We start from the raw sequence: 21,356 nt of genomic DNA, 5'->3' as shown, positions 1-21,356 counted from the left end.
CTTTTAAAATCATTTAGAAAAAATCATTTTGGCCAAAAATTTAATTTATCAGGTGATTAACAAACACTTTAGATTAGCCAAAAACATAAAAAATTCCCAATTTTAGAAAACATATACTATTGTCCTCTGTGCCACAATATTTTGTGTCAGTTGTTTTACGTCATTTAGCAGGGCATTTTTAATGAGTGTTAATGGCAAAAGGTAACAGAATTAAAGCAAGCCATTATTATGCATAAAAAGAGATAAAAATATGCAGGGAAATATAGCTAAATATATTTCTTGAAAGGGATAAGAAACATCTTTTTGAAATGTTTTGGAGCATTAATTTCATAAAATGTCCTTCGAGTCATATTGTAGTGTAGCAGATTATCCATGCATGACTGTACAGGAGTGTCTCCTGACGAAAACCCAAAAAACAGTGGGCAAATATATACTGTGCCAGGAAAATACTGCTTTAGCTTAATCTTACACTCTCTTTACTCAGGGTCATGTAAATAATGCAGTCTATGTTTTTTTCAATTCTCTCTGTTTGGCAACAATCCCGCTAACTACACATTTTTTTTTACTTTTGCATCAAGCAAAGCAGCTTACCATTCAGCAAAATGTTGATTTAAGTTGTGCATCTTCTGATTAGCGGCAGAGATGGCATTGAAATCTCCCCATTGGAGGGAGTTTTCCCAAAAATACATGTCAAGTTGTTCCTCGTTAGTATAGTGGTGAGTATCCCCGCCTGTCACGCGGGAGACCGGGGTTCGATTCCCTGACGGGGAGTCCTTAAGAATTTTTATTTTTTCTGTAACATAAGCACTTGTGGGAAGTGTTGCATGCTAGTACGATTATTTCCTGCCGTGATGCAGGAAAAGACAGTAATATTTATGCATTAACCTTAGTTTAAATACAACTTACCTTTTTTGCCCACATTCATAGTTTATGTACACTTTCTTTTAAAGTCATTTAGAAAAAATCATTTTGGCCAAAAATTTAATTTATCAGGTGATTAACAAACACTTTAGATTAGCCAAAAACATAAAAAATTACCAATTTTAGAAAACATATACTATTGTCCTCTGTGCCACAATATTTTGTGTCAGTTGTTTTACGTCATTTAGCAGGGCATTTTTAATGAGTGTTAATGGCAAAAGGTAACAGAATTAAAGCAAGCCATTATTATGCATAAAAAGAGATAAAAATATGCAGGAAAATATAGCTAAATATATTTCTTGAAAGGGATAAGAAACATCTTATTGAAATGTTTTAGAGCATTAATTTCATAAAATGTCCTTCGAGTCATATTGTAGTGTAGCAGATTATCCATGCATGACTGTACAGGAGTGTCTCCTGACGAAAACCCGAAAAACAGCTGGCAAATATATACTGTGCCAGGAAAATACTGCTTTAGCTTAATCTTACACTCTCTCTACTCAAGGTCATGTAAATAATGCAGTCTATGTTTTTTTTCAGTTCTCTCTGTTTGGCAACAATCCCGCTAACTACACATTTTTGTTTACTTTTGCATCAAGCAAAGTAGCTTACCATTCAACAAAATGTTAATTTAAGTTGTGCATCTTCTGATTAGCGGCAGAGATGGCATTAAAATCTCCCCATTGGAGGGAGTTTTCCCAAAAACACATGTCAAGTTATTCCTCGTTAGTATAGTGGTGAGTATCCCCGCCTGTCACGCGGGAGACCGGGGTTCGATTCCCCGACGGGGAGTCCTTAACATTTTTTATTTTTTCTGTAACATAAGCACTTGTGGGAAGTGTTGCATGCTAGTACGATTATTTCCTGCCGTGATGCAGGAAAAGACAGTAATATTTATGCATTAACCTTAGTTTAAATACAACTTACCTTTTTTGCCCACATTCATAGTTTATGTACACTTTCTTTTAAAGTCATTTAGAAAAAATCATTTTGGCCAAAAATTTAATTTATCAGGTGATTAACAAACACTTTAGATTAGCCAAAAACATAAAAAATTCCCAATTTTAGAAAACATATACTATTGTCCTCTGTGCCACAATATTTTGTGTCAGTTGTTTTACGTCATTTAGCAGGGCATTTTTAATGAGTGTTAATGGCAAAAGGTAACAGAATTAAAGCAAGCCATTATTATGCATAAAAAGAGATAAAAATATGCAGGGAAATATAGCTAAATATATTTCTTGAAAGGGATAAGAAACATCTTTTTGAAATGTTTTGGAGCATTAATTTCATAAAATGTCCTTCGAGTCATATTGTAGTGTAGCAGATTATCCATGCATGACTGTACAGGAGTGTCTCCTGACGAAAACCCAAAAAACAGTGGGCAAATATATACTGTGCCAGGAAAATACTGCTTTAGCTTAATCTTACACTCTCTTTACTCAGGGTCATGTAAATAATGCAGTCTATGTTTTTTTCAATTCTCTCTGTTTGGCAACAATCCCGCTAACTACACATTTTTTTTTACTTTTGCATCAAGCAAAGCAGCTTACCATTCAGCAAAATGTTGATTTAAGTTGTGCATCTTCTGATTAGCGGCAGAGATGGCATTGAAATCTCCCCATTGGAGGGTGTTTTCCCAACAATACATGTCAAGTTGTTCCTCGTTAGTATAGTGGTGAGTATCCCCGCCTGTCACGCGGGAGACCGGGGTTCGATTTCCTGACGGGGAGTCCTTAAGAATTTTTATTTTTTCTGTAACATAAGCACTTGTGGGAAGTGTTGCATGCTAGTACGATTATTTCCTGCCGTGATGCAGGAAAAGACAGTAATATTTATGCATTAACCTTAGTTTAAATACAACTTACCTTTTTTGCCCACATTCATAGTTTATGTACACTTTCTTTTAAAGTCATTTAGAAAAAATCATTTTGGCCAAAAATTTAATTTATCAGGTGATTAACAAACACTTTAGATTAGCCAAAAACATAAAAAATTCCCAATTTTAGAAAACATATACTATTGTCCTCTGTGCCACAATATTTTGTGTCAGTTGTTTTACGTCATTTAGCAGGGCATTTTTAATGAGTGTTAATGGCAAAAGGTAACAGAATTAAAGCAAGCCATTATTATGCATAAAAAGAGATAAAAATATGCAGGAAAATATAGCTAAATATATTTCTTGAAAGGGATAAGAAACATCTTATTGAAATGTTTTAGAGCATTAATTTCATAAAATGTCCTTGGAGTCATATTGTAGTGTAGCAGATTATCCATGCATGACTGTACAGGAGTGTCTCCTGACGAAAACCCGAAAAACAGCTGGCAAATATATACTGTGCCAGGAAAATACTGCTTTAGCTTAATCTTACACTCTCTCTACTCAAGGTCATGTAAATAATGCAGTCTATGTTTTTTTTCAGTTCTCTCTGTTTGGCAACAATCCCGCTAACTACACATTTTTGTTTACTTTTGCATCAAGCAAAGTAGCTTACCATTCAACAAAATGTTAATTTAAGTTGTGCATCTTCTGATTAGCGGCAGAGATGGCATTAAAATCTCCCCATTGGAGGGAGTTTTCCCAAAAACACATGTCAAGTTATTCCTCGTTAGTATAGTGGTGAGTATCCCCACCTGTCACGTGGGAGACCGGGGTTTGATTTCCCCGACGGGGAGTCCTTAACATTTTTTATTTTTTCTGTAACATAAGCACTTGTGGGAAGTGTTGCATGCTAGTACGATTATTTCCTGCCGTGATGCAGGAAAAGACAGTAATATTTATGCATTAACCTTAGTTTAAATACAACTTACCTTTTTTGCCCACATTCATAGTTTATGTACACTTTCTTTTAAAATCATTTAGAAAAAATCATTTTGGCCAAAAATTTAATTTATCAGGTGATTAACAAACACTTTAGATTAGCCAAAAACATAAAAAATTCCCAATTTTAGAAAACATATACTATTGTCCTCTGTGCCACAATATTTTGTGTCAATTGTTTTACGTCATTTAGCAGGGCATTTTTAATGAGTGTTAATGGCAAAAGGTAACAGAATTAAAGCAAGCCATTATTATGCATAAAAAGAGATAAAAATATGCAGGGAAATATAGCTAAATATATTTCTTGAAAGGGATAAGAAACATCTTTTTGAAATGTTTTGGAGCATTAATTTCATAAAATGTCCTTCGAGTCATATTGTAGTGTAGCAGATTATCCATGCATGACTGTACAGGAGTGTCTCCTGACGAAAACCCAAAAAACAGTGGGCAAATATATACTGTGCCAGGAAAATACTGCTTTAGCTTAATCTTACACTCTCTTTACTCAGGGTCATGTAAATAATGCAGTCTATGTTTTTTTCAATTCTCTCTGTTTGGCAACAATCCCGCTAACTACACATTTTTTTTTACTTTTGCATCAAGCAAAGCAGCTTACCATTCAGCAAAATGTTGATTTAAGTTGTGCATCTTCTGATTAGCGGCAGAGATGGCATTGAAATCTCCCCATTGGAGGGAGTTTTCCCAAAAATACATGTCAAGTTGTTCCTCGTTAGTATAGTGGTGAGTATCCCCGCCTGTCACGCGGGAGACCGGGGTTTGATTCCCCAACGGGGAGTCCTTAAGAATTTTTATTTTTTCTGTAACATAAGCACTTGTGGGAAGTGTTGCATGCTAGTACGATTATTTCCTGCCGTGATGCAGGAAAAGACAGTAATATTTATGCATTAACCTTAGTTTAAATACAACTTACCTTTTTTGCCCACATTCATAGTTTATGTACACTTTCTTTTAAAGTCATTTAGAAAAAATCATTTTGGCCAAAAATTTAATTTATCAGGTGATTAACAAACACTTTAGATTAGCCAAAAACATAAAAAATTCCCAATTTTAGAAAACATATACTATTGTCCTCTGTGCCACAATATTTTGTGTCAGTTGTTTTACGTCATTTAGCAGGGCATTTTTAATGAGTGTTAATGGCAAAAGGTAACAGAATTAAAGCAAGCCATTATTATGCATAAAAAGAGATAAAAATATGCAGGGAAATATAGCTAAATATATTTCTTGAAAGGGATAAGAAACATCTTTTTGAAATGTTTTGGAGCATTAATTTCATAAAATGTCCTTCGAGTCATATTGTAGTGTAGCAGATTATCCATGCATGACTGTACAGGAGTGTCTCCTGACGAAAACCCAAAAAACAGTGGGCAAATATATACTGTGCCAGGAAAATACTGCTTTAGCTTAATCTTACACTCTCTTTACTCAGGGTCATGTAAATAATGCAGTCTATGTTTTTTTCAATTCTCTCTGTTTGGCAACAATCCCGCTAACTACACATTTTTTTTTACTTTTGCATCAAGCAAAGCAGCTTACCATTCAGCAAAATGTTGATTTAAGTTGTGCATCTTCTGATTAGCGGCAGAGATGGCATTGAAATCTCCCCATTGGAGGGAGTTTTCCCAAAAATATATGTCAAGTTGTTCCTCGTTAGTATAGTGGTGAGTATCCCCGCCTGTCACGCGGGAGACCGGGGTTCGATTCCCTGACGGGGAGTCCTTAAGAATTTTTATTTTTTCTGTAACATAAGCACTTGTGGGAAGTGTTGCATGCTAGTACGATTATTTCCTGCCGTGATGCAGGAAAAGACAGTAATATTTATGCATTAACCTTAGTTTAAATACAACTTACCTTTTTTGCCCACATTCATAGTTTATGTACACTTTCTTTTAAAGTCATTTAGAAAAAATCATTTTGGCCAAAAATTTAATTTATCAGGTGATTAACAAACACTTTAGATTAGCCAAAAACATAAAAAATTCCCAATTTTAGAAAACATATACTATTGTCCTCTGTGCCACAATATTTTGTGTCAGTTGTTTTACGTCATTTAGCAGGGCATTTTTAATGAGTGTTAATGGCAAAAGGTAACAGAATTAAAGCAAGCCATTATTATGCATAAAAAGAGATAAAAATATGCAGGAAAATATAGCTAAATATATTTCTTGAAAGGGATAAGAAACATCTTATTGAAATGTTTTAGAGCATTAATTTCATAAAATGTCCTTCGAGTCATATTGTAGTGTAGCAGATTATCCATGCATGACTGTACAGGAGTGTCTCCTGACGAAAACCCGAAAAACAGCTGGCAAATATATACTGTGCCAGGAAAATACTGCTTTAGCTTAATCTTACACTCTCTCTACTCAAGGTCATGTAAATAATGCAGTCTATGTTTTTTTTCAGTTCTCTCTGTTTGGCAACAATCCCGCTAACTACACATTTTTGTTTACTTTTGCATCAAGCAAAGTAGCTTACCATTCAACAAAATGTTAATTTAAGTTGTGCATCTTCTGATTAGCGGCAGAGATGGCATTAAAATCTCCCCATTGGAGGGAGTTTTCCCAAAAACACATGTCAAGTTATTCCTCGTTAGTATAGTGGTGAGTATCCCCGCCTGTCACGTGGGAGACCGGGGTTTGATTTCCCCGACGGGGAGTCCTTAACATTTTTTATTTTTTCTGTAACATAAGCACTTGTGGGAAGTGTTGCATGCTAGTACGATTATTTCCTGCCGTGATGCAGGAAAAGACAGTAATATTTATGCATTAACCTTAGTTTAAATACAACTTACCTTTTTTGCCCACATTCATAGTTTATGTACACTTTCTTTTAAAATCATTTAGAAAAAATCATTTTGGCCAAAAATTTAATTTATCAGGTGATTAACAAACACTTTAGATTAGCCAAAAACATAAAAAATTCCCAATTTTAGAAAACATATACTATTGTCCTCTGTGCCACAATATTTTGTGTCAATTGTTTTACGTCATTTAGCAGGGCATTTTTAATGAGTGTTAATGGCAAAAGGTAACAGAATTAAAGCAAGCCATTATTATGCATAAAAAGAGATAAAAATATGCAGGGAAATATAGCTAAATATATTTCTTGAAAGGGATAAGAAACATCTTTTTGAAATGTTTTGGAGCATTAATTTCATAAAATGTCCTTCGAGTCATATTGTAGTGTAGCAGATTATCCATGCATGACTGTACAGGAGTGTCTCCTGACGAAAACCCAAAAAACAGTGGGCAAATATATACTGTGCCAGGAAAATACTGCTTTAGCTTAATCTTACACTCTCTTTACTCAGGGTCATGTAAATAATGCAGTCTATGTTTTTTTCAATTCTCTCTGTTTGGCAACAATCCCGCTAACTACACATTTTTTTTTACTTTTGCATCAAGCAAAGCAGCTTACCATTCAGCAAAATGTTGATTTAAGTTGTGCATCTTCTGATTAGCGGCAGAGATGGCATTGAAATCTCCCCATTGGAGGGAGTTTTCCCAAAAATACATGTCAAGTTGTTCCTCGTTAGTATAGTGGTGAGTATCCCCGCCTGTCACGCGGGAGACCGGGGTTTGATTCCCCGACGGGGAGTCCTTAAGAATTTTTATTTTTTCTGTAACATAAGCACTTGTGGGAAGTGTTGCATGCTAGTACGATTATTTCCTGCCGTGATGCAGGAAAAGACAGTAATATTTATGCATTAACCTTAGTTTAAATACAACTTACCTTTTTTGCCCACATTCATAGTTTATGTACACTTTCTTTTAAAGTCATTTAGAAAAAATCATTTTGGCCAAAAATTTAATTTATCAGGTGATTAACAAACACTTTAGATTAGCCAAAAACATAAAAAATTCCCAATTTTAGAAAACATATACTATTGTCCTCTGTGCCACAATATTTTGTGTCAGTTGTTTTACGTCATTTAGCAGGGCATTTTTAATGAGTGTTAATGGCAAAAGGTAACAGAATTAAAGCAAGCCATTATTATGCATAAAAAGAGATAAAAATATGCAGGAAAATATAGCTAAATATATTTCTTGAAAGGGATAAGAAACATCTTATTGAAATGTTTTAGAGCATTAATTTCATAAAATGTCCTTCGAGTCATATTGTAGTGTAGCAGATTATCCATGCATGACTGTACAGGAGTGTCTCCTGACGAAAACCCGAAAAACAGCAGGCAAATATATACTGTGCCAGGAAAATACTGCTTTAGCTTAATCTTACACTCTCTCTACTCAAGGTCATGTAAATAATGCAGTCTATGTTTTTTTTCAGTTCTCTCTGTTTGGCAACAATCCCGCTAACTACACATTTTTTTTTACTTTTGCATCAAGCAAAGCAGCTTACCATTCAGCAAAATGTTGATTTAAGTTGTGCATCTTCTGATTAGCGGCAGAGATGGCATTGAAATCTCCCCATTGGAGGGAGTTTTCCCAAAAATACATGTCAAGTTGTTCCTCGTTAGTATAGTGGTGAGTATCCCCGCCTGTCACGCGGGAGACCGGGGTTCGATTCCCTGACGGGGAGTCCTTAAGAATTTTTATTTTTTCTGTAACATAAGCACTTGTGGGAAGTGTTGCATGCTAGTACGATTATTTCCTGCCGTGATGCAGGAAAAGACAGTAATATTTATGCATTAACCTTAGTTTAAATACAACTTACCTTTTTTGCCCACATTCATAGTTTATGTACACTTTCTTTTAAAGTCATTTAGAAAAAATCATTTTGGCCAAAAATTTAATTTATCAGGTGATTAACAAACACTTTAGATTAGCCAAAAACATAAAAAATTCCCAATTTTAGAAAACATATACTATTGTCCTCTGTGCCACAATATTTTGTGTCAGTTGTTTTACGACATTTAGCAGGGCATTTTTAATGAGTGTTAATGGCAAAAGGTAACAGAATTAAAGCAAGCCATTATTATGCATAAAAAGAGATAAAAATATGCAGGAAAATATAGCTAAATATATTTCTTGAAAGGGATAAGAAACATCTTATTGAAATGTTTTAGAGCATTAATTTCATAAAATGTCCTTCGAGTCATATTGTAGTGTAGCAGATTATCCATGCATGACTGTACAGGAGTGTCTCCTGACGAAAACCCGAAAAACAGCTGGCAAATATATACTGTGCCAGGAAAATACTGCTTTAGCTTAATCTTACAATCTCTCTACTCAAGGTCATGTAAATAATGCAGTCTATGTTTTTTTTCAGTTCTCTCTGTTTGGCAACAATCCCGCTAACTACACATTTTTGTTTACTTTTGCATCAAGCAAAGTAGCTTACCATTCAACAAAATGTTAATTTAAGTTGTGCATCTTCTGATTAGCGGCAGAGATGGCATTAAAATCTCCCCATTGGAGGGAGTTTTCCCAAAAACACATGTCAAGTTATTCCTCGTTCGTATAGTGGTGAGTATCCCCACCTGTCACGTGGGAGACCGGGGTTCGATTCCCCGACGGGGAGTCCTTAACATTTTTTATTTTTTCTGTAACATAAGCACTTGTGGGAAGTGTTGCATGCTAGTACGATTATTTCCTGCCGTGATGCAGGAAAAGACAGTAATATTTATGCATTAACCTTAGTTTAAATACAACTTACCTTTTTTGCCCACATTCATAGTTTATGTACACTTTCTTTTAAAGTCATTTAGAAAAAATCATTTTGGCCAAAAATTTAATTTATCAGGTGATTAACAAACACTTTAGATTAGCCAAAAACATAAAAAATTCCCAATTTTAGAAAACATATACTATTGTCCTCTGTGCCACAATATTTTGTGTCAGTTGTTTTACGTCATTTAGCAGGGCATTTTTAATGAGTGTTAATGGCAAAAGGTAACAGAATTAAAGCAAGCCATTATTATGCATAAAAAGAGATAAAAATATGCAGGGAAATATAGCTAAATATATTTCTTGAAAGGGATAAGAAACATCTTTTTGAAATGTTTTGGAGCATTAATTTCATAAAATGTCCTTCGAGTCATATTGTAGTGTAGCAGATTATCCATGCATGACTGTACAGGAGTGTCTCCTGACGAAAACCCAAAAAACAGTGGGCAAATATATACTGTGCCAGGAAAATACTGCTTTAGCTTAATCTTACACTCTCTTTACTCAGGGTCATGTAAATAATGCAGTCTATGTTTTTTTCAATTCTCTCTGTTTGGCAACAATCCCGCTAACTACACATTTTTTTTTACTTTTGCATCAAGCAAAGCAGCTTACCATTCAGCAAAATGTTGATTTAAGTTGTGCATCTTCTGATTAGCGGCAGAGATGGCATTGAAATCTCCCCATTGGAGGGAGTTTTCCCAAAAATACATGTCAAGTTGTTCCTCGTTAGTATAGTGGTGAGTATCCCCGCCTGTCACGCGGGAGACCGGGGTTCGATTCCCTGACGGGGAGTCCTTAAGAATTTTTATTTTTTCTGTAACATAAGCACTTGTGGGAAGTGTTGCATGCTAGTACGATTATTTCCTGCCGTGATGCAGGAAAAGACAGTAATATTTATGCATTAACCTTAGTTTAAATACAACTTACCTTTTTTGCCCACATTCATAGTTTATGTACACTTTCTTTTAAAGTCATTTAGAAAAAATCATTTTGGCCAAAAATTTAATTTATCAGGTGATTAACAAACACTTTAGATTAGCCAAAAACATAAAAAATTCCCAATTTTAGAAAACATATACTATTGTCCTCTGTGCCACAATATTTTGTGTCAGTTGTTTTACGTCATTTAGCAGGGCATTTTTAATGAGTGTTAATGGCAAAAGGTAACAGAATTAAAGCAAGCCATTATTATGCATAAAAAGAGATAAAAATATGCAGGAAAATATAGCTAAATATATTTCTTGAAAGGGATAAGAAACATCTTATTGAAATGTTTTAGAGCATTAATTTCATAAAATGTCCTTCGAGTCATATTGTAGTGTAGCAGATTATCCATGCATGACTGTACAGGAGTGTCTCCTGACGAAAACCCAAAAAACAGTGGGCAAATATATACTGTGCCAGGAAAATACTGCTTTAGCTTAATCTTACACTCTCTTTACTCAGGGTCATGTAAATAATGCAGTCTATGTTTTTTTCAATTCTCTCTGTTTGGCAACAATCCCGCTAACTACACATTTTTTTTTACTTTTGCATCAAGCAAAGCAGCTTACCATTCAGCAAAATGTTGATTTAAGTTGTGCATCTTCTGATTAGCGGCAGAGATGGCATTGAAATCTCCCCATTGGAGGGAGTTTTCCCAAAAATACATGTCAAGTTGTTCCTCGTTAGTATAGTGGTGAGTATCCCCGCCTGTCACGCGGGAGACCGGGGTTCGATTCCCTGACGGGGAGTCCTTAAGAATTTTTATTTTTTCTGTAACATAAGCACTTGTGGGAAGTGTTGCATGCTAGTACGATTATTTCCTGCCGTGATGCAGGAAAAGACAGTAATATTTATGCATTAACCTTAGTTTAAATACAACTTACCTTTTTTGCCCACATTCATAGTTTATGTACACTTTCTTTTAAAGTCATTTAGAAAAAATCATTTTGGCCAAAAATTTAATTTATCAGGTGATTAACAAACACTTTAGATTAGCCAAAAACATAAAAAATTCCCAATTTTAGAAAACATATACTATTGTCCTCTGTGCCACAATATTTTGTGTCAGTTGTTTTACGTCATTTAGCAGGGCATTTTTAATGAGTGTTAATGGCAAAAGGTAACAGAATTAAAGCAAGCCATTATTATGCATAAAAAGAGATAAAAATATGCAGGAAAATATAGCTAAATATATTTCTTGAAAGGGATAAGAAACATCTTATTGAAATGTTTTAGAGCATTAATTTCATAAAATGTCCTTCGAGTCATATTGTAGTGTAGCAGATTATCCATGCATGACTGTACAGGAGTGTCTCCTGACGAAAACCCAAAAAACAGTGGGCAAATATATACTGTGCCAGGAAAATACTGCTTTAGCTTAATCTTACACTCTCTTTACTCAGGGTCATGTAAATAATGCAGTCTATGTTTTTTTCAATTCTCTCTGTTTGGCAACAATCCCGCTAACTACACATTTTTTTTTACTTTTGCATCAAGCAAAGCAGCTTACCATTCAGCAAAATGTTGATTTAAGTTGTGCATCTTCTGATTAGCGGCAGAGATGGCATTGAAATCTCCCCATTGGAGGGAGTTTTCCCAAAAATATATGTCAAGTTGTTCCTCGTTAGTATAGTGGTGAGTATCCCCGCCTGTCACGCGGGAGACCGGGGTTCGATTCCCTGACGGGGAGTCCTTAAGAATTTTTATTTTTTCTGTAACATAAGCACTTTTGGGAAGTGTTGCATGCTAGTACGATTATTTCCTGTCGTGATGCAGGAAAAGACAGTAATATTTATGCATTAACCTTAGTTTAAATACAACTTACCTTTTTTGCCCACATTCATAGTTTATGTACACTTTCTTTTAAAGTCATTTAGAAAAAATCATTTTGGCCAAAAATTTAATTTATCAGGTGATTAACAAACACTTTAGATTAGCCAAAAACATAAAAAATTCCCAATTTTAGAAAACATATACTATTGTCCTCTGTGCCACAATATTTTGTGTCAGTTATTTTACGTCATTTAGCAGGGCATTTTTAATGAGTGTTAATGGCAAAAGGTAACAGAATTAAAGCAAGCCATTATTATGCATAAAAAGAGATAAAAATATGCAGGAAAATATAGCTAAATATATTTCTTGAAAGGGATAAGAAACATCTTATTGAAATGTTTTAGAGCATTAATTTCATAAAATGTCCTTCGAGTCATATTGTAGTGTAGCAGATTATCCATGCATGACTGTACAGGAGTGTCTCCTGACGAAAACCCGAAAAACAGCAGGCAAATATATACTGTGCCAGGAAAATACTGCTTTAGCTTAATCTTACACTCTCTCTACTCAAGGTCATGTAAATAATGCAGTCTATGTTTTTTTTCAGTTCTCTCTGTTTGGCAACAATCCCGCTAACTACACATTTTTGTTTACTTTTGCATCAAGCAAAGTAGCTTACCATTCAACAAAATGTTAATTTAAGTTGTGCATCTTCTGATTAGCGGCAGAGATGGCATTAAAATCTCCCCATTGGAGGGAGTTTTCCGAAAAACACATGTCAAGTTATTCCTCGTTAGTATAGTGGTGAGTATCCCCGCCTGTCACGTGGGAGACCGGGGTTCGATTCCCCGACGGGGAGTCCTTAACATTTTTTATTTTTTCTGTAACATAAGCACTTGTGGGAAGTGTTGCATGCTAGTACGATTATTTCCTGCCGTGATGCAGGAAAAGACAGTAATATTTATGCATTAACCTTAGTTTAAATACAACTTACCTTTTTTGCCCACATTCATAGTTTATGTACACTTTCTTTTAAAATCATTTAGAAAAAATCATTTTGGCCAAAAATTTAATTTATCAGGTGATTAACAAACACTTTAGATTAGCCAAAAACATAAAAAATTCCCAATTTTAGAAAACATATACTATTGTCCTCTGTGCCACAATATTTTGTGTCAGTTGTTTTACGTCATTTAGCAGGGCATTTTTAATGAGTGTTAATGGCAAAAGGTAACAGAATTAAAGCAAGCCATTATTATGCATAAAAAGAGATAAAAATATGCAGGAAAATATAGCTAAATATATTTCTTGAAAGGGATAAGAAACATCTTATTGAAATGTTTTAGAGCATTAATTTCATAAAATGTCCTTCGAGTCATATTGTATTGTAGCAGATTATCCATGCATGACTGTACAGGAGTGTCTCCTGACGAAAACCCAAAAAACAGTGGGCAAATATATACTGTGCCAGGAAAATACTGCTTTAGCTTAATCTTACACTCTCTTTACTCAGGGTCATGTAAATAATGCAGTGTATGTTTTTTTTTCAATTCTCTCTGTTTGGTAACAATCCCGCTAACTACACATTTTTTTTTACTTTTGCATCAAGCAAAGCAGCTTACCATTCAGCAAAATGTTGATTTAAGTTGTGCATCTTCTGATTAGCGGCAGTGATGGCATTGAAATCTCCCCATTGGAGGGAATTTTCCCAAACACACGTGTCAAGCTATTCCTCGTTAGTATAGTGGTGATTATCCCTGCCTGTCACGCAGGAGACCGGGGTTCGATTCCCCAATGGGGAGTTTTTAACTTTTTTTCTTTTTACTGTAACATAAGCACTTATGGGAAGTGTTGCATGCTAGTACGATTATTTCCTGCCATGATGCAGGAAAAGACAGTAATATTTATGCATTAACCTTAGTTTAAATACAACTTACCTTTTTTGCCCACATTCAAAGTTTATGTACACTTTCTTTTAAAGTCATTTAGAAAAAATCATTTTGGCCAAAAATTAAATTTATCAGGTGATTAACAAACACTTTAGATTAGCCAAAAACATAAAAAATTCCCAATTTTAGAAAACATATACTATTGTCCTCTGTGCCACAATATTTTGTGTAAGTTGTTTTACGTCATTTAGCAGGGCATTTTTAATGAGTGTTAATGGCAAAAGGTAACAGAATTAAAGCAAGCCATTATTATGCATAAAAAGGGATAAAAATATGCAGGAAAATATAGCTAAATATATTTCTTGAAAGGGATAAGAAACATCTTTTTGAAATGTTTTGGAGCATTAATTTCATAAAATGTACTTCGAATCATATTGTAGTGTAGCAGATTATCCATGCATGACTGTACAGGAGTGTCTCCTGACGAAAACCCAAAAAACAGTGGGCAAATATATACTGTGCCAGGAAAATACTGCTTTAGCTTAATCTTACACTCTCTTTACTCAGGGTCATGTAAATAATGCAGTGTATGTTTTTTTTCAATTCTCTCTGTTTGGCAACAATCCCGCTAACTACACATTTTTTTTTACTTTTGCATCAAGCAAAGCAGCTTACCATTCAGCAAAATGTTGATTTAAGTTGTGCATCTTCTGATTAGCGGCAGTGATGGCATTGAAATCTCCCCATTGGAGGGAATTTTCCCAAACACAAGTGTCAAGCTATTCCTCGTTAGTATAGTGGTGATTATCCCTGCCTGTCATGCAGGAGACCGGGGTTCGATTCCCCAATGGGGAGTTTTTAACTTTTTTTCTTTTTACTGTAACTTAAGCACTTATGGGAAGTGTTGCATGCTAGTACGATTATTTCCTGCCATGATTCAGGAAAAGACAGTAATATTTATGCATTAACCTTAGTTTAAATACAACTTACCTTTTTTGCCCACATTCAAAGTTTATGTACACTTTCTTTTAAAGTCATTTAGAAAAAATCATTTTGGCCAAAAATTTAATTTATCAGGTGATTAACAAACACTTTAGATTAGCCAAAAACATAAAATATTCCCAATTTTAGAAAACATATACTATTGTCCTCTGTGACAAAATATTTTGTGTAAGTTGTTTTACGTCATTTAGCAGGGCATTTTTAATGAGTGTTAATGGCAAAAGGTAACAGAATTAAAGCAAGCCATTATTATGCATAAAAAGGGATAAAAATATGCAGGAAAATATAGCTAAATATATTTCTTGAAAGGGATAAGAAACATCTTTTTGAAATGTTTTGGAGCATTAATTTCATAAAATGTCCTTCGAGTCATATTGTATTGTAGCAGATTATCCATGCATGACTGTACAGGAGTGTCTCCTGACGAAAACCCAAAAAACAGTGGGCAAATATATACTGTGCCAGGAAAATACTGCTTTAGCTTAATCTCACACTCTCTTTACTCAGGGTCATGTAAATAATGCAGTCTATGTTTTTTTTCAATTCTCTCTGTTTGGCAACAATCCCGCAAACTACACATTTTTTTTTACTTTTGCATCAAGCAAAGCAGCTTACCATTCAGCAAAATGTTGATTTAAGTTGTGCATCTTCTGATTAGCGGCAGTGATGGCATTGAAATCTCCCCATTGGAGGGAGTTTTCCCAAAAGCACCTGTCAAGTTATTCCTCGTTAGTATAGTGGTGAGTATCCCCACCTGTCAAGCGGTAGACCAGGGTTCGATTACCCAAAGGGGAGTTCTTAACATTTCTTTTTTTTCTGTAACATAAGCACTTGTGGGAAGTGTTGCATGCTAGTACAATTATTTCCTGCCGTGATGCAGGAAAAGACAGTAATATTTATGCATTAACCTTAGTTTAAATATAACTTACCTTTTTTGCCCACATTCAAAGTTTATGTACACTTTCTTTTAAAGTCATTTAGAAAAAATAATTTTGGCCAAAAATTAAATTTATCAGGTGATTAACAAACACTTTAGATTAGCCAAAAACATAAAAAATTCCCAATTTTAGAAAACATATACTATTGTCCTCTGTGCCACAATATTTTGTGTCAGTTGTTTTACGTCATTTAGCAGGGCATTTTTAATGAGTGTTAATGGCAAAAGGTAACAGAATTAAAGCAAGCCATTATTATGCATAAAAAGGGATAAAAATATGCAGGAAAATATAGCTAAATATATTTCTTGAAAGGGATAAGAAACATCTTTTTGAAATGTTTTGGAGCATTAATTTCATAAAATGTCCTTCGAGTCATATTGTAGTGTAGCAGATTATCCATGCATGACTGTACAGGAGTGTCTCCTGACGAAAACCCAAAAAACAGTGGGCAAATATATGCTGTGCCAGGAAAATACTGCTTTAGCTTAATCTTACACTCTCTTTACTCAGGGTCATGTAAATAATGCAGTCTATGTTTTTTTTCAATTCTCTCTGTTTGGCAACAATCCCGCTAACTACACATTTTTTTTTTACTTTTGCATCAAGCAAAGCAGCGTACCATTCAGCAAAATGTTGATTTAAGTTGTGCATCTTCTGATTAGCGGCAGTGATGGCATTGAAATCTCCCCATTGGAGGGAGTTTTCCCAAAAGCACGTGTCAAGTTATTCCTCGTTAGTATAGTGGTGAGTATCCCCACCTGTCAAGCGGTAGACCAGGGTTCGATTACCCAAAGGGGAGTCCTTAACATTTTTTTTTTTTCTGTAACATAAGCACTTGTGGGAAGTGTTGCATGCTAGTACAATTATTTCCTGCCGTGATGCAGGAAAAGACAGTAATATTTATGCATTAACCTTAGTTTAAATATAACTTACCTTTTTTGCCCACATTCAAAGTTTATGTACACTTTCTTTTAAAGTCATTTAGAAAAAATAATTTTGGCCAAAAATTAAATTTATCAGGTGATTAACAAACACTTTAGATTAGCCAAAAACATTAAAAATTCCCAATTTTAGAAAACATATACTATTGTCCTCTGTGCCACAATATTTTGTGTCAGTTGTTTTACGTCATTTAGCAGGGCATTTTTAATGAGTGTTAATGGCAAAAGGTAACAGAATTAAAGCAAGCCATTATTATGCATAAAAAGGGATAAAAATATGCAGGAAAATATAGCTAAATATATTTCTTGAAAGGGATAAGAAACATCTTTTTGAAATGTTTTGGAGCATTAATTTCATAAAATGTCCTTCGAGTCATATTGTATTGTAGCAGATTATCCATGCATGACTGTACAGGAGTGTCTCCTGACGAAAACCCAAAAAACAGTGGGCAAATATATACTGTGCCAGGAAAATACTGCTTTAGCTTAATCTCACACTCTCTTTACTCAGGGTCATGTAAATAATGCAGTCTATGTTTTTTATCAATTCTCTCTGTTTGGCAACAATCCCGCAAACTACACATTTTTTTTTACTTTTGCATCAAGCAAAGCAGCTTACCATTCAGCAAAATGTTGATTTAAGTTGTGCATCTTCTGATTAGCGGCAGTGATGGCATTGAAATCTCCCCATTGGAGGGAGTTTTCCCAAAAGCACCTGTCAAGTTATTCCTCGTTAGTATAGTGGTGAGTATCCCCACCTGTCAAGCGGTAGACCAGGGTTCGATTACCCAAAGGGGAGTCCTTAACATTTTTTTTTTTTCTGTAACATAAGCACTTGTGGGAAGTGTTGCATGCTAGTACAATTATTTCCTGCCGTGATGCAGGAAAAGACAGTAATATTTATGCATTAACCTTAGTTTAAATATAACTTACCTTTTTTGCCCACATTCAAAGTTTATGTACACTTTCTTTTAAAGTCATTTAGAAAAAATAATTTTGGCCAAAAATTAAATTTATCAGGTGATTAACAAACACTTTAGATTAGCCAAAAACATAAAAAATTCCCAATTTTAGAAAACATATACTATTGTCCTCTGTGCCACAATATTTTCTGTCAATTGTTTTACGTCATTTAGCAGGGCATTTTTAATGAGTGTTAATGGCAAAAGGTAACAGAATTAAAGCAAGCCATTATTATGCATAAAAAGGGATAAAAATATGCAGGAAAATATAGCTAAATATATTTCTTGAAAGGGATAAGAAACATCTTTTTGAAATGTTTTGGAGCATTAATTTCATAAAATGTCCTTCGAGTCATATTGTAGTGTAGCAGATTATCCATGCATGACTGTACAGGAGTGTCTCCTGACGAAAACCCAAAAAACAGTGGGCAAATATATGCTGTGCCAGGAAAATACTGCTTTAGCTTAATCTTACACTCTCTTTACTCAGGGTCATGTAAATAATGCAGTCTATGTTTTTTTTCAATTCTCTCTGTTTGGCAACAATCCCGCTAACTACACATTTTTTTTTTACTTTTGCATCAAGCAAAGCAGCGTACCATTCAGCAAAATGTTGATTTAAGTTGTGCATCTTCTGATTAGCGGCAGTGATGGCATTGAAATCTCCCCATTGGAGGGAGTTTTCCCAAAAGCACGTGTCAAGTTATTCCTCGTTAGTATAGTGGTGAGTATCCCCACCTGTCAAGCGGTAGACCAGGGTTCGATTACCCAAAGGGGAGTCCTTAACATTTTTTTTTTTTCTGTAACATAAGCACTTGTGGGAAGTGTTGCATGCTAGTACAATTATTTCCTGCCGTGATGCAGGAAAAGACAGTAATATTTATGCATTAACCTTAGTTTAAATATAACTTACCTTTTTTGCCCACATTCAAAGTTTATGTACACTTTCTTTTAAAGTCATTTAGAAAAAATAATTTTGGCCAAAAATTAAATTTATCAGGTGATTAACAAACACTTTAGATTAGCCAAAAACATTAAAAATTCCCAATTTTAGAAAACATATACTATTGTCCTCTGTGCCACAATATTTTGTGTCAGTTGTTTTACGTCATTTAGCAGGGCATTTTTAATGAGTGTTAATGGCAAAAGGTAACAGAATTAAAGCAAGCCATTATTATGCATAAAAAAAGATAAAAATATGCAGGAAAATATAGCTAAATATATTTCTTGAAAGGGATAAGAAACATCTTTTTGAAATGTTTTGGAGCATTAATTTCATAAAATGTCCTTCGAGTCATATTGTATTGTAGCAGATTATCCATGCATGACTGTACAGGAGTGTCTCCTGACGAAAACCCAAAAAACAGTGGGCAAATATATACTGTGCCAGGAAAATACTGCTTTAGCTTAATCTTACACTCTCTTTACTCAGGGTCATGTAAATAATGCAGTGTATGTTTTTTTTCAATTCTCTCTGTTTGGTAACAATCCCGCTAACTACACATTTTTTTTTACTTTTGCATCAAGCAAAGCAGCTTACCATTCAGCAAAATGTTGATTTAAGTTGTGCATCTTCTGATTAGCGGCAGTGATGGCATTGAAATCTCCCAATTGGAGGGAGTTTTCCCAAAAGCACATGCCAAGTTATTCCTCATTAGTATAGTGGTGAGTATCCCCACCTGTCAAGTGGTAGACCAGGGTTCGATTCCACGAAGGGGAGTCCTTAACGTTTTTTATTTTTTCTGTAACATAAGCACTTGTGGGAAGTGTTGCATGCTAGTACGATTATTTCCTGCCGTGATGCAGGAAAAAACAGTAATATTTATGCATTAACCTTAGTTTAAATACAACTTACCTTTTTTGCCCACATTCATAGTTTATGTACACTTTCTTTTAAAGTCATTTAGAAAAAATCATTTTGGCCAAAAATTTAATTTATCAGGTGATTAACAAACACTTTAGATTAGCCAAAAACATAAAAAATTCCCAATTTTAGAAAACATATACTATTGTCCTCTGTGACAAAATATTTTGTGTAAGTTGTTTTACGTCACTTAGCAGGGCATTTTTAATGAGTGTTAATGGCAAAAGGTAACAGAATTAAAGCAAGCCATTATTATGCATAAAAAGGGATAAAAATATGCAGGAAAATATAGCTAAATATATTTCTTGAAAGGGATAAGAAACATCTTTTTGAAATGTTTTGGTGCATTAATTTCATAAAATGTCCTTCGAGTCATATTGTAGTGTAGCAGATTATCCATGCATGACTGTACAGGAGTGTCTCCTGACGAAAACCCAAAAAACAGTGGGCAAATATATACTGTGCCAGGAAAATACTGCTTTAGCTTAATCTTACACTCTCTTTACTCAGGGTCATGTAAATAATGCAGTGTATGTTTTTTTTTAATTCTCTCTGTTTGGCAACAATCCCGCTAACTACACATTTTTTTTTACTTTTGCATCAAGCAAAGCAGCTTACCATTCAGCAAAATGTTGATTTAAGTTGTGCATCTTCTGATTAGCGGCAGTGATGGCATTGAAATCTCCCCATTGGAGGGAATTTTCCCAAACACACGTGTCAAGCTATTCCTCGTTAGTATAGTGGTTATTATCCCCGCCTGTCACGCAGGAGACCGGGGTTCGATTCCACGATGGGGAGTTTTTAACTTTTTTTCTTTTTACTGTAACATAAGCACTTATGGGAAGTGTTGCATGCTAGTACGATTATTTCCTGCCATGATGCAGGAAAAGACAGTAATATTTATGCATTAACCTTAGTTTAAATACAACTTACCTTTTTTGCCCACATTCAAAGTTTATGTACACTTTCTTTTAAAGTCATTTAGAAAAAATCATTTTGGCCAAAAATTTAATTTATCAGGTGATTAACAAACACTTTAGATTAGCCAAAAACATAAAATATTCCCAATTTTAGAAAACATATACTATTGTCCTCTGTGACAAAATATTTTGTGTAAGTTGTTTTACGTCATTTAGCAGGGCATTTTTAATGAGTGTTAATGGCAAAAGGTAACAGAATTAAAGCAAGCCATTATTATGCATAAAAAGGGATAAAAATATGCAGGAAAATATAGCTAAATATATTTCTTGAAAGGGATAAGAAACATCTTTTTGAAATGTTTTGGAGCATTAATTTCATAAAAATGTCCTTCGAGTCATATTGTAGTGTAGCAGATTATCCATGCATGACTGTACAGGAGTGTCTCCTGACGAAAACCCAAAAAACAGTGGGCAAATATATACTGTGCCAGGAAAATACTGCTTTAGCTTAATCTTACACTCTCTTTACTCAGGGTCATGTAAATAATGCAGTGTATGTTTTTTTTCAATTCTCTCTGTTTCGCAACAATCCCGCTAACTACACATTTTTTTTTACTTTTGCATCAAGCAAAGCAGCTTACCATTCAGCAAAATGTTGATTTAAGTTGTGCATCTTCTGATTAGCGG

General features: G+C 34.5%; 9 non-coding genes across 9 annotated transcripts; all 9 read left to right on the top strand.

The window, feature by feature from the left end:
* The first annotated feature begins 699 nt into the window (after positions 1-699).
* TRNAD-GUC (transfer RNA aspartic acid (anticodon GUC)) lies at positions 700-771 on the top strand. Its single transcript has one exon. It is a non-coding gene; the product is annotated as a tRNA-Asp (tRNA).
* Positions 772-1,641: 870 nt separating this feature from the next.
* TRNAD-GUC (transfer RNA aspartic acid (anticodon GUC)) lies at positions 1,642-1,713 on the top strand. Its single transcript has one exon. It is a non-coding gene; the product is annotated as a tRNA-Asp (tRNA).
* A 3,694-nt stretch (positions 1,714-5,407) lies between these two features.
* Positions 5,408-5,479, top strand: TRNAD-GUC (transfer RNA aspartic acid (anticodon GUC)). Its single transcript has one exon. It is a non-coding gene; the product is annotated as a tRNA-Asp (tRNA).
* A 1,812-nt stretch (positions 5,480-7,291) lies between these two features.
* TRNAD-GUC (transfer RNA aspartic acid (anticodon GUC)) lies at positions 7,292-7,363 on the top strand. The gene has a single exon. It is a non-coding gene; the product is annotated as a tRNA-Asp (tRNA).
* Positions 7,364-8,233: 870 nt separating this feature from the next.
* TRNAD-GUC (transfer RNA aspartic acid (anticodon GUC)) lies at positions 8,234-8,305 on the top strand. The gene has a single exon. It is a non-coding gene; the product is annotated as a tRNA-Asp (tRNA).
* Positions 8,306-10,116: 1,811 nt separating this feature from the next.
* On the top strand, positions 10,117-10,188 carry TRNAD-GUC (transfer RNA aspartic acid (anticodon GUC)). The gene has a single exon. It is a non-coding gene; the product is annotated as a tRNA-Asp (tRNA).
* An 869-nt stretch (positions 10,189-11,057) lies between these two features.
* Positions 11,058-11,129, top strand: TRNAD-GUC (transfer RNA aspartic acid (anticodon GUC)). Its single transcript has one exon. It is a non-coding gene; the product is annotated as a tRNA-Asp (tRNA).
* Positions 11,130-11,998: 869 nt separating this feature from the next.
* On the top strand, positions 11,999-12,070 carry TRNAD-GUC (transfer RNA aspartic acid (anticodon GUC)). Its single transcript has one exon. It is a non-coding gene; the product is annotated as a tRNA-Asp (tRNA).
* Positions 12,071-12,940: 870 nt separating this feature from the next.
* TRNAD-GUC (transfer RNA aspartic acid (anticodon GUC)) lies at positions 12,941-13,012 on the top strand. Its single transcript has one exon. It is a non-coding gene; the product is annotated as a tRNA-Asp (tRNA).
* The last annotated feature ends 8,344 nt before the right edge of the window (positions 13,013-21,356 follow it).

The sequence above is a fragment of the Mixophyes fleayi genome, chromosome 10 (assembly GCF_038048845.1).
Source record: "Mixophyes fleayi isolate aMixFle1 chromosome 10, aMixFle1.hap1, whole genome shotgun sequence".
Taxonomy (NCBI): Eukaryota; Metazoa; Chordata; class Amphibia; order Anura; family Limnodynastidae; genus Mixophyes; species Mixophyes fleayi.
Note: the sequence above shows the minus strand (reverse complement) of the source record. Positions and strands in the feature narration are given on the sequence as shown.